The following is a 12,488-nucleotide window of genomic DNA, read 5'->3' on the forward strand; positions in this document are numbered from 1 at the left end:
CCAACTGCCCTGGTCTGTGTGTGTGTGTGAATTTGTTGCTAAAGGAAGGTATCTCCTGAAAAGTGTCTTGTAACTATGGCATTGTAGGGCTCCATGTCTGCCCCTCAGTGACTTCCTCTCCAGAGAAACGAAAAGCAGTTTTTTCATTCCTGGCCCTGCAAAGCCAGCCTGGGATCCGCAGCTTGCCTGTGTCCCCATCGCTGGCACACCATCACCAGCGACCATGGTTCTGCCATGTGAATGGAGTTCGCTATTCTCTGCTGCTGGATGTGCCACACACCTCTCCGTAGCGGTGGTGGCTTTGCTGTGCTAGAGAGCATGCCAAGTTCTTTCAGCCAGGAGATGCAGCAGATGTGACCAGGTTCAGCTCCATTCATTAGAGGCACACATATGAGAAGAGATGGTGTGGCACTGCGCCATCCCGCAGGAGCTCGGAGGGGCAGAACGCCTTGGCACACATGGACAGCCTGCTGCCCCTGCAGATATATCCTCCCTCATGGTCTGGTGCAGGGGAAGACAGGGCCATGCATCACTCCCTCCCTGGGCATCTCCCCCACCTTCTTAAGGGGGCTTGCACCCCAGGGAGCAGCAGGAGGTAGTCCCTTGAGCACAGGGGCCATAATCCATTGTTCTCACTTCACAGTGCCATAAAGGCCAGGGGAATCCAGCACATAATGAATGTTTTTATTATAACTGGACATTAGGGTCCTCTTGTTTCTGTGAAAAATCTCCTTGTTCCCCACCAGAGTGTGCTGCTCTGTGGCAACTCACGCTGGTTACTGCCACACTAGGCAGCTCAGGATTACACGCGTCCATTGAACTAAGGCGACAAGAACGTCTCAACAGAGTACAGCATAGACACATAGCATTGGCATTAGGCAGATCAGGACCACTTGGGATAGCTCAGCAGGGCACATTCTGGCTCACAAGCAGGAGTGGCATAATGCCTTTCCCTCAATGGAAAACACTATAAGAACTGTTTCAGAGTAGCAGCCGTGTTAATCTGTATCTGCAAAAAGAACAGGAGTACTTGTGGCACCTTAGAGACTAACATATTTATCTGAGCATAAGCTTTCGTGGGCTACACGATATATGTTCCATTCCATGCATCCGAAGAAGTGAGCTGTAGCCCACGAAAGCTTATACTGAAATAAATTCATTAGTCTCTAAGGTGCCACAAGTACTCCTGTTGTTTTCACGAGAACTGTGTGCTCTGCTCTCTAAGACAGCCTGGAAAGGAGAGCCTACCCCTAGGCCCTGCAGGGTGGGTGCAGAGAGGAGACCCTGGCCCTAGGTTCTGAGGCGTGGATGTGGAGAGGAGACAGTGGCCTTAGGCCAGCAGGATGCTTATGGAGAGGGGACCCCAGCCCTAGGTTCTGAGGGATGGGCATGGAAAGGAGACTGCAGCCATAGGGCCTGTGGAAGCATGTGTTGGGTGCTACCTCAGCCCTAGGCCCTACAGCTGTTTGGATTTTATTCCACCAGTGATGCAGGAAGATTCTGTGTGGAGGCCGATAGCTGGTCCATACTGAGAGATATGTGGTCAGTGTCCTCTGGCATCAGTGGTTTGGCCATCTCCTGTGGGGTTTAGGCAGTGATTCATGCAGGCACCTTTTCTTAACTCTGACCCCACAACACAACCGTCTTTCATGCTGGCAAGTCACCATTACTGGGCTAATGCTGAGAGGGGCCTTGCTGTCCTTGAGACTAGACCTGAGCTAGAGCAGCTGCCCCTTGGAGCAGCACCCTGCCGTGCCCTGGTTCTGCACCCTCTACCCCTGAGCTGACCTGAGCCCCTTCTCCTCAACCTACACTAGCCCCCAATTGTGGTGCAGCAAGGTCTCACCAGGCCCTCCAGGACAGGGTGAGGAGAGCCCTCAGACCCCAGCAGGAAGGGACCGGAGCCTCTCCTCACTTCCCCTGCCGGGGAGGGATAGAGCTGTTCCTGTCCCCTGCCTTCCCCAGCAGGCATCCCCAGGGGGCCCTGAGCTGCCTCTCTCTGACTTTGGGGCTCTTGGGGGAGCAATGCCCGGCCCCCTCTTGAGCCTCCTGCAAGAGGGAAGCACAGCCTCCTCTGCCCCAGAAGGGAACCCAGGGAAGGCACACTGGCCACTGGGCTCCCCAGGAAGACATCACATGTAAGAGAGGGTGCACAGCCACTCTCCCTTCTCCTCATTGCCCTGGCGACAGAGCGAGCTCCTCTCCTACCTCTGACAGGCCAAGCCTTACTCCACAGCTCTCAGCACAAATGTCGCGCTTCACACAGAGACCATTCATTTTACAAACCCCAGGATACGCGAAAGCTGATGGGAAAGGCTCGTAAAACCTCCAGTTCCATGAGGCTCCGCCCTCTGCACCGCACACAGCATCCCCTAGTTGGGGCCAACAGGCCTGTCCCAGGGCTGGTCACTTTCTTCATTAAATGAATGTTACATCAAAACAAAATAAGAATGGCAGATCTGTCTGCCTTCCTCCCTTCTCCTCCTCTGTCCTATGCGCTGCCCTCTGGGGCACCAGCACCGCTAGAGTTAAGACTGCATCAAGTCATCTGTTTGAATGCTGACTTGTCTAAGTCCTCTACAATTGACATGTTTTGGGGATTTCTTTGGAATGAGGCATGCCTCATGAAGATGCCGGATTGGATCAGTGAGCCAAATGTGGAGTCAGCTGAGCCAGGACCTCTGGAGATACAAGCCATTTTTAAAAATGGTTCTAGGTGGGGTTTGTTTGGTTTTTTTTGGTGAAGAACTGGAGATCAAACTGTTGATATGATGCATTTCCAGATGGTCTCAATCAGTCGAGTTTTATCCAAGGTAGTGCATGACACCCATTAAACATTTGGGAGACCCAGACTGAGAATGGTATGTCAGAAAATGTACATTTTTTACATTGTAAATATACCAATATAGAAAAATAGCTAGACAATTTCTAGTCCCATCCTTTTATGTGCTCTGTGTGGCAGAAATGGCAATTTCCTGCAATATCCTTGGGAGAATTTAGTGAATTAAGTTTAAGTATCTTTTGGTCCATTGTATGAAATGAATTGTTATTGTTGTTTTGGGCTGGGATTGTGTGTAACTCTGGAAGGGGGAGATGTTATGTGACAGATGTGAGACCTGGGAGTGCAAAGGACTATACTGAACATAGTGCCAGACAAGAATGGACTCTTTGAACAAGATGTGGGAAGTGGTTTTCCTGGGGAATATCTAGGGACAGGTGAAATGCAAATTCTCCACCTGTGGTTATGCCAAAACCCAGCCTTTTGAAGCTGGGCCCTGAGGAGCAGGCCATTGTCTGCTGATCACCTGTTACATGAGGCCAAAATCAAAGGCCCAAGTTGAATAGGAAAGACTGAACTATTTGTAGTTGTTGGTTCTGAATGAGTCAGTTATGAACTTATAACTGTGGGGCAAACCCAGGTGTGGGTTTTGAAGAACTGACTCCTACCAGAGTCCAAGGTTGGAGTTGGGGGTGACCTCTGGTAAGCTTTGTAGCATGCATGTTGGTTCTTTTCTTGTGTTTTGTTTTCTTTGTAATGCTTTTATTTTAAGAATAAATGTGATTGCTTATAAAGAGCTGTGCGGTAACTTATAACTGCTGGCAGTCATGCTGTTCAGAGCCACCGGAGAGAAAGCAAAGTGTAGATGCTGGCATGGTAGGCAATCTGATTTGCTGGGTATATCACAATGTAGGTAGGGAACTGTGCAGCCCAGAAAACCATGCATCAGGAAGGAGAGAGACGCAAGTCTCTGCCCAAGAGAGGTGATGGCTGAGGAGGCAGAAACCTTTAGGTGTGTGCCCTTGGTGAACCATGAGGGGGACAGGTGCTGTTGCCCTGAACTGCGACATTCTGAACTCTGACGGTTATTCAGATTACTTTGAAATTTAGTGTGCTTCCTGAGGGCGTGATGATGCTTTTAGCCAGATGGACAGGGATGGTGTCCCTAGCCTCTGTTTGCCAGAAGCTGGGAATGAGCGACAGGGAATGGATCACTTGATGATCATCTGTTCTGTTCATTCCGTCTGGGGGACCTGACATTGGCTACTGTTGGAAGGAGGATACTGGGCTAGATGGACCTTTGGTCTGACCCAGTATGTCCGTTCTTATGTTCTTATTTCCGATCTTTTGTAAGCCTGCTACACGATCCTTAGAGTTGTTTCCTACTGTCTTGTTTTCCAATTGGCATGGTTAGGGAGATGGCACACCTTTCCCCCAAGTTACAGGGAAGCAACCATTGCTGCTCTTCTCCTCGTCCCATCGTAAGCCTGTTCCCTGAGTGTATGAGTTCTGAAGTGCCTCTGTCTCATGCTGAATGCTGTCAGTTCCCTGAGAAGTCTATGGAACTGAGATCACTCACATAACCGTGCAGGAGTTCCAATATGTCAGTATTGACACTTGCTTTCATTTGCTGAGGAATTGCACAGTTAATTACTTCTAGTAAGCCTGACTGCTAAGGCCCTGAATGTGCAAACTCTTGTGCATGTGCTTAACTTTGCATTCTGTTTGGAACTGATCTATTTAAACTGGTGTAAATTCCAGTGAAAGAGAGATCAGAATCTGGCATTTTGTTTTTAATAGTGTCTGCATGTGAGATACCTGCAATCAATCCTCCAAAATCTTAATGGATAGATAAACATTTCTTCATAGTTTTAATAAATCATTTACTAAGGAGGGCTTAAATGCATTCATTGTTGTGTGACTGGGCACTGCTTAAAACTTGGCAGTGGATTTAATGAATGACTGGAGCTCTGTGATATGCTGAACCAGTTAGCAGTATATAGGGCGGTTGCTTGTAAGCCAAGTTATTAAGATATGCAGAGTAATTGTAGCCGTGCTGGTCCCAGGATATTAGAGAGACAAGGAGGGTGAGGTAATATCTTTTATTGGACCAACTTCCGTTGGTGAGAGGAACAAGCATTCAAGCCACACAAACCTGAAGAACTCTCTAAATTAATAAAATGATATTCCTGAAAATGATAGAATTATCAGTATTCCCCAGCTTCTAACACACATGAGAAAACTGGAAAAATGAATGGAAAAAATTATGCTTCCTTGCAGTTTACTCTTTTAGTCAGATTAAGTTACTGTTCTGCCTTAATTACATTATCTTTCCAATAATTAGCCTGGATAGTTGCAGCTCCATTCAGATTCATTAGCATGAAAGATCACTACCATTGGACAATTATTTTAACTCAGTTCGATGTTCCAGTCACACTCTGGGCTGGTTTTGATAAAAAGGGCTATTAATACCAGGTGATATAATGGGCCTGATTATGATTTCATTGGTGCCGGTTTAACATTTCTCATCAGAATCAGGCCCAGTATTTGGCAAACTTTCATGCCGGTAGAAAGCCATCGATACTCAGCAGGGAGCATTTACTTGGAAAATGATGACTGGAACTTTGACATTTTTCAGGATCACTTCCAATACTGTTGTCCCCTGGACTAGAATATGTAATCACAGCAAATAGACCCAAAGGATCTGGGATAATGGAGGCCAGTAAAGCACATGGCATAAAGTACTATCTATCCATCTGCTTGGAAATGCTTCCATTCCTTTAGCTACACATAGTAGGTTGTATTCTGCTGTCCCAATTGCTATGGTAATCAGTGTATTTCAGATGTTAGCACATACTGTCTTGCAGTATTCTGAGGCATGGTACCATAGTACTCAACTGTTGGGACAGCTAGCTAGGATTTTCTACAGCTGCACAGCTCTCTGTAGCTGAGCTGAGATTGTTGCTTGGTCCACCCAGTGTATCTTCACTGTTCACGACAGCAAGTGGAAGGTTATGTCACCTCCTATCATTTCTGATCTCGAGAGGTGAAATCTGTCATTATTTACATGAGTTTCCTTGGGGAAGGCACACAAAGTTGTATTTCTGCCTTTCGCTTCAGTCTTCGTAGATCAGGCTACATTCAAGTTACAAAAGCAGGGAGGGGCTCTTTAAAATATATGAAATTTAGAATAAAGGTTACTGAAAAGGAAGATCCCAAAAGAAGGGTTGGGAATTGCTCAAGCCAACTGATGATTGCACATTATAGTCTTCTGGGGAAAAAAAATCAGTGGACCAAATTCAGTCCCCTGCTGTACACACAAAACACCCAGTGAAAACAGCTGAAGATGGCCTACATGAAAGGGCAAAGCTTTATCCCAGATGTGAATGTCTGAGCTAGCTCTGGAGGCCTGATTTCCATTGTAAGTGCTCCCCCTACCGATCCTCTTCCCCACTCCCTGCTCCAAATACACCTCAGACAAGGGAACTTTCAGCTGCCTTAAAGCTGGTAGTGCCAGCTTCTGCCCCCAACTTCCCACCCCCCACATCAATGTAGGGGGGTTTGTCAGGGCGAGAAGGGAGCAGGGCAGAGCTCCACTCTGCCAGCCTCAACTGACATAAGTTAGAGCAGCCTTTTAAATCATGTCAGGGCCAGGGCCTGTGCAGACTGACCCATAGAATGAGGGCGTTATAACTGGCCCCCTGGTGACTTCCTCATGCTCCTGTACTACAAAGATCTTGATCCCAGGACAGACTCTTATTCTCAGAATGTAGTCAGACTAAAGACAGGTGAACCACAAAAGGTTCAGAGATCTGCTTTATGAAGAAACCTGAAAGTGTAGCTGCCAGATAAAGCAAAAATCTTACGGGAATTGGGTTTAACACATGATTTCCAGAACTTACTGCTTTAGGTCAGGCTAACAAAATAATAATGGGGCTATGTAAGATAGATAGAAACAGTGTTTCTGGGACTGGATAATAAAGTCAGGCCGACTTTGAATATCCATAGGAAATTATTTGGCCCTAAGAAAATAAAGAAAAAGAGAGAGTTCCCAATAGTTGGGACTAGCAAGGAGAAGGCATAATGGTAAAGGAGAGCAAGAGAAAAAGGATAAGATTTTAAGACCAGGGACAAAGGGAGCAAACAGAGTGGGAGAGTAGTTGTAAGAGGGGAAAGGTAGAGAGGACTGTTCAGATGATGGTATTAAACATCAAGTACAGTTGGATAAGAAGCAGGTGAAGTGAAGAAAAGAAGATGGGGAGGGGGAAGGGAGGGAGTGAAATGCAGACTGCGAAGGAGAGCCAGTATTAGGCATGCTGCATGAATTTCAGACTGAAGTGTCTGAAGAGAGGATTTCAGATCACCATTGTAGGAATTGAAGTAATTGGCTTTCATCCAAAAGGACATGGAGATGAGACAGGCTGAAACAGCATTACGGCTATACAAGAGTGAGGGTGGAAAGGTGGGACATAATTGCTTGTCAGCAATGAACCAATTATATTGTCGGTTGTCATGTGCAGAGATACAGTGCCAAGGGGGAAGTACAAAGACGCAAGAGTAGGTGACTGAGAAGAGAGCCCTAGGAGACACCCACTCAGAGGAGCAAGGAAGATTCTGATTGCAAAATCCTTTAAATGATCAATCAGATGAGAAGCAGGAAAATCACCGGCATGCAGAACCCAGAAAAACATCCTGTGGCAATGAGGAGGTGGGTTGTAGTGAATGCCACAGAGGATGATGGGCCAAGCAACAAAATGGAGAGAAGTGAGGCCTTTGGATTTTGCTCCATGATGTCTTTAATAACTGTAGTGAGGTCTGTGTGAATGACCTGAGTGAACCATGGGTCTGAAAGGCTCAGGCCTCCAAGTGATGGAGGATGGAATCAGACCAGTGAACAGCCTATTCTGAGATCTGAGAAGGGAAGAGAGGAAGGCAATAAGGTAAGCATTAGAATAAGGATTTGTAAGGAGAGAATAATGGAGCTAGGAGGCCTGGAGCTGAGGGAACAGGTATGTTTCTGTGTTCTTGATGAAGAGCTCTTAACCTATTTTTCTTGATAACCACTGCACCTTTTTGCTCAGAGATGTTTATCTTTTGTCACAACAATCTTTCTTCCTGCTCCTTCCATCTTGAGCAGGATCATGATATTCTGTATTGACGTCATAATCCTGACATTTCTGCATCCTAGTCCTTCCCAGCTGCTAACATGCATTGCTGAAAATTACAGGATTAGGTCTTAATGGCAGGATCAAGCTGCAGGGAGAAATGAGGTGAAAGCTTTTACTTAAACCAACCCCTCCCCAGTCAAGAGGAGAACTGGAGTATGTAAGATACAGAAAAAACAAAAGCGATCCTCTTTCCACCTTATTTTTCACTTGAGGTTCACAAGTTTATGAACACTTCATTAGATGTCCAAAAAGCCACAATCCTATGACAGAGGAATAAGGTTGAACTGGTTTAGAAGGGAAATGAACACAGCTATAAAATTATATATATTATTAATGATTAATAATAATGCAATAAAGACAGAAGTGATAAATAAATATTTCTGTTCTGTATTTGGGAAAAAATGGATGATGTAGTCATATCATATGATAACATTCTTTCCTTTCCACTAGTATCTCAGGAGGACGTTAAACCGTGGCTGCTAAAGTTAGACATTTTAAAAATCAGCAGGTCCATGTAACTTGCATATAAGAGTTTTTAAAAAGCTGGCTGAGGAGCTCGCTGGACCATTAATGTTGATTTTCAATGGGTCTTAGAGCACCAGGGAAGTTCCAGAAGACTGGAAGAAAGCTAATGTCGTGCCAATATTTAAAAAGGGTGAATGGTGTGTTCCAGGTAATTATAGGCCTGTCAGCCTGACATCAATCGTGTGAGAGATAATGGAGTGGCTGATGGTATTACAAGTTTGGTTGATAAAGGTAATAGTGCCGATGTAATACACTTAGACATTTGCAAGGTGTTTGACTTGGTACTTCATGACACTTGGATTAAAAAAACTAGACAGATATAAATGAACACGGCACACATTAAATGGATTAAAAGCTGGCTAACTGATAGGTCTGAAAATGTAACTGTAAATGGGGAGTTGTCATTGAGAAGGCATGTTGTCAGTGGGGTTTCCAGTGGGGTTCCACAGGGTTTAGTTCTTGGCCTTTTGCTAATTAATGTTCTTATTAATTACCTGGAAGAAAACATAAAATCATTGATAAAGTTTTCAGAGGACACAAAATGTGGAGGAGTAGATGATAATGAAGAGGTCAGGTCAGTGATAAGAGCGAGCTGGATCTCTTGGTATGTTGGACACACGCAAACAATGTGTTTTAATATGGCTAAATGTAAAGTGTCACAGGGTTTAAGGCCAGAAGGGATCACGCAATCATCTAGTCTGACCTCTGGTATAGCACAGGCCATCAACAGCACTAAACCCAACAACTGAAATGAGACCCAAAGGAGACTTGACTGTGCTGTGCCACAGGCAGAGAACAGGAGGGACCGAGGTCCGTTGGTAGCCCAGACCACTGCAACAGCAGAGAAATGACTGAGATATGCCCAGATAATCCTAGCAAGTGACCCACTCCCCACATTTAAAGTTTAGAAAAAGGCAAAAAAATCTTGAGGTCCCTGCCAGTCTGGCCTGGGGGAAAACTCCTTCCCATGCCACCTATGGTGACCAGTGACACCTTGAGCATGCACGAAAGAACCAGCTAGACAAGCTCCTGAGAGAATGCCTCCTCAGAGCCCTGGCCCTCCCCATCCAGTGTCCCATCTCCAGCCTTGATGCTTCAGAGGAAGGAAATTAAAAAACAAACAAACCCAGAATATGTGGGGGGTTGGGGGGAGAGATCCCTTCCTGACCCCTGCAGGTGGCTGGCTGAAGCTTTAGGAACATAAGACATAAACCGGAAGTGAGCCTGTCGCAGCGTTGGGACTTACCACTGCAACGCCTCCTTCTGTTCAGTCCAGGAATTGGCTCTTAGTGGTCCTGGAGCACCCTCTGCCGGTGGTGTCCCATCCATCTCTTGTCCTCCATTGGTGTCCGGACCCGCATTGCTCCCCACTCAGTGGCATCCTCTTCAGGGCCCTGCCCTCCGGCAGTGCCCCTTAGTCCACCATCACCCCCTTCCGGGGGGTGGGGAGTGGGGTTGTTTAACAGCAGTGGCCACCCACAACCTCACAGTCTATGTCCTGGCTCAAGGGCTGATTGCAGCCTGCTCTGACCACTTCACCACCATGTGCAGTACAAGGGGGAGACCCAGGCCCACTCACTACTCTGGGTCCCAACCCAGGGACCCTCTAATGGTAGCCTCCCTGCCCTCCTTCTCTCTCCTTGTCCAACTGTCCCTGGGCCACTTCCCCTCTGGCCCCTCTCACACCCTCTAGGCCCTTTCAGTCAGGGCTCGCAGTCTGGCAAGTATTGGGCCAGAGCCCTAGTATGCTCCCCATGAGCCTGCCCAGCACTGCTCTGTCTGAGGTGCTGGGCTCCTGCTCTGGAGAGAGACCTTCCCCCATGAAAGTCTGGCACAGACTGTCTGTGCCCTTCCTGGGCTGCCTTTATATAGGGCCTAGCCTAGCCCTGATTGGCTGGCTGTAATCTCAGCCCTGATTGGCTCTCAGTAGGCCCTTCCCTAATTGTCTGCCAGCCTGTGCAGCCCTCTGGCCTACTCTAGCCCCCTCTCTCATGGGGGTGGGGCAGCCGCCCCACCACAGAGCCCCAGGACTGTTGAGCCCTACCTGCTGCTGTCATGAGCAAAACCATCATACAATCGCACTCATAAATTTGTCCACCTCTCTTTTAAAATCAATGTGGTTGTTTGTCCCCAGAACTCCTATCCAGAGGCTGTTCCAGAACCACCCCCTTCTCATGGTTAAAAATCCACTTCTAATGTCCAGCCTGAATTTGTTCATGGCCAGTTTATATCCATCAGTTCATGTGCCAACATTGTCCTTTTTCTTAACTCACTCTTCACCCTCATTGGTATTTGCCCTCCACCTCCCAATGTATTACTAGATCCCCTTTCAGCCTCCTCTTTGCTAGACTAAACAAGCCAAGCTCTTCCAGTCCTCTCTGATAAGATTGGCCCTCCATTCCCCTCATCATCCTAGTAGCCCTTCTCTGCACCTGCTCCAGTTTAAATTCACCTTTCTTGAACATGGGAGCCAGAACTGTACACAGTGTTCCAGATGAGGTCTCACTAGTGGCTTGTACGACGGCATTAATACTCCTCTCTCTCTACTAGAAACACCTCATCTGATTTGCCTGCTTCACAGCCACATCACATTGGTAGTTCGTGGATATCCTGTGATCGACTCACACATCCAAGTCTCTCTCCCCTCTGTCATTTCCAACTGATGAGCCTGCAACTTGTAGCAAAAATTCTTATTAGACTTTGTACTATTAAATTTCTTCACATTTCTGTCACTCCCATCTTCAAGATCATCTAAATCTTTCTATGTAATATTTTGATACTTCTCTGTATTGATGATGTCTTCCAACTTCATATCATCAGCAAATTCCATTACCACACTCCTACTTTTTGTGCCAAGGCCATTAATAAAAGTGCTAAATGAGATTGATCCCAAGACTGATCCTAGAGGAACTCCACTAGTAACCTCCCTCTAATCCAGTAATTCACCTTTCTGCACATGTTGCCTTCTCCCCTTTAGCCAGCTTCTTATCTATCTTACAATTCTTGTACTGATCCTCTTCCGTAATTTTACTAATTTCCCATATGCTACAGTGTCACTGAAGTCCAAGTATTTTAGATCTACTGTGCTTCCCATATCTAAAAAATCAGTTATTTTTTCAAACAAGGAACATCTAAGAATGAAAAACGTAGGCCAAACTTATACAATCAGGCACTCTACCCTGGGAAGCAGTGACTCTGAAAAGATTTGAGGGTCATGGTAGAGAATCGTCTGAACATGAGTTCCCAGTACGATGCTGTAGCCAAAGGGGCTAATGCAATCCTTGTATGCATAGACAGGGGACTCTCAAGCAGGAGTAGAGAGATTATTTTACATCTGTATTGGCACTGTTGCAACCACTGCTGGCATACTGTGTCCAGTTGTGGTGCCCAAAATTCAAGAGGATGTTGATAAATTGGAGAGGAGTCAGGGAAGAACCATAAGAATGATTAAAGGATCAGAAAATGTCTAGTAGTGATAGACTCAAGGAGCTCTGTCTATTTAGTTTAACAAAGAGAAGGTTAAGGGATGACTTTATCACACTCTGTAAGTACGTACATGGGGAAGAAATATTTGATAATCGGCTCTTAAACCTAGCAAGCAAAAGTATAAAGTAATCCACTGGCTGGAAGTTGAAAATAAACAAATTCAGACTGGAAATAAGGTGTAATTTTTTAACAGTGAGGGTAACTAACAATTGGAACAATTTACCAAAGATCATGGTGGATTCTCTACCATTGGCAATGTTTAAATCGAGACAGGATTTTTTCCTAAAAGATCTGCTCTAGGAATTGTTTTGAGGAAGTTCTCTGGCCTGTGCTATACAGCAGGTCAGACTAGATGATCACAATGGTCCCTTCTGGCCTTGGAATCTATGACTCTGAGTCTCTGGAAGGTATCAAGCTGTTGGTCTTAATAACATTGAGGATGTGCTAAATAGTTGGAGGTATTTAAACCTTCTTTCCTGCCTTTCTCCCTCACCACCAAAAATGAAATCACGAGCAGTGAATTTGCCTGC

The 12,488-nt window shown here is 46.0% G+C and overlaps 1 protein-coding gene across 5 annotated transcripts in view; it reads left to right on the forward strand.

Annotated features, from left to right (window-relative positions):
- Positions 1-7,407: 7,407 nt before the first annotated feature.
- The window catches only part of PCBP3 (poly(rC) binding protein 3), a 92,256-nt gene continuing 87,175 nt past the window's right edge, over positions 7,408-12,488 (forward strand). For 4 of the 5 annotated variants that reach the window (XM_050916564.1, XM_050916566.1, XM_050916568.1 and 1 more), the window contains exon 1: positions 7,408-7,487. The gene's annotated coding sequence lies outside the window, so the exon portion shown is untranslated. Of the gene's footprint in view, positions 7,488-7,659; positions 7,720-12,488 lie in introns of those variants that run through there. The other variant, XM_050916565.1, reaches the window with a different exon arrangement.

This window comes from Gopherus flavomarginatus, chromosome 10 (assembly GCF_025201925.1).
Source record: "Gopherus flavomarginatus isolate rGopFla2 chromosome 10, rGopFla2.mat.asm, whole genome shotgun sequence".
NCBI classification, from domain to species: domain Eukaryota; kingdom Metazoa; phylum Chordata; order Testudines; family Testudinidae; genus Gopherus; species Gopherus flavomarginatus.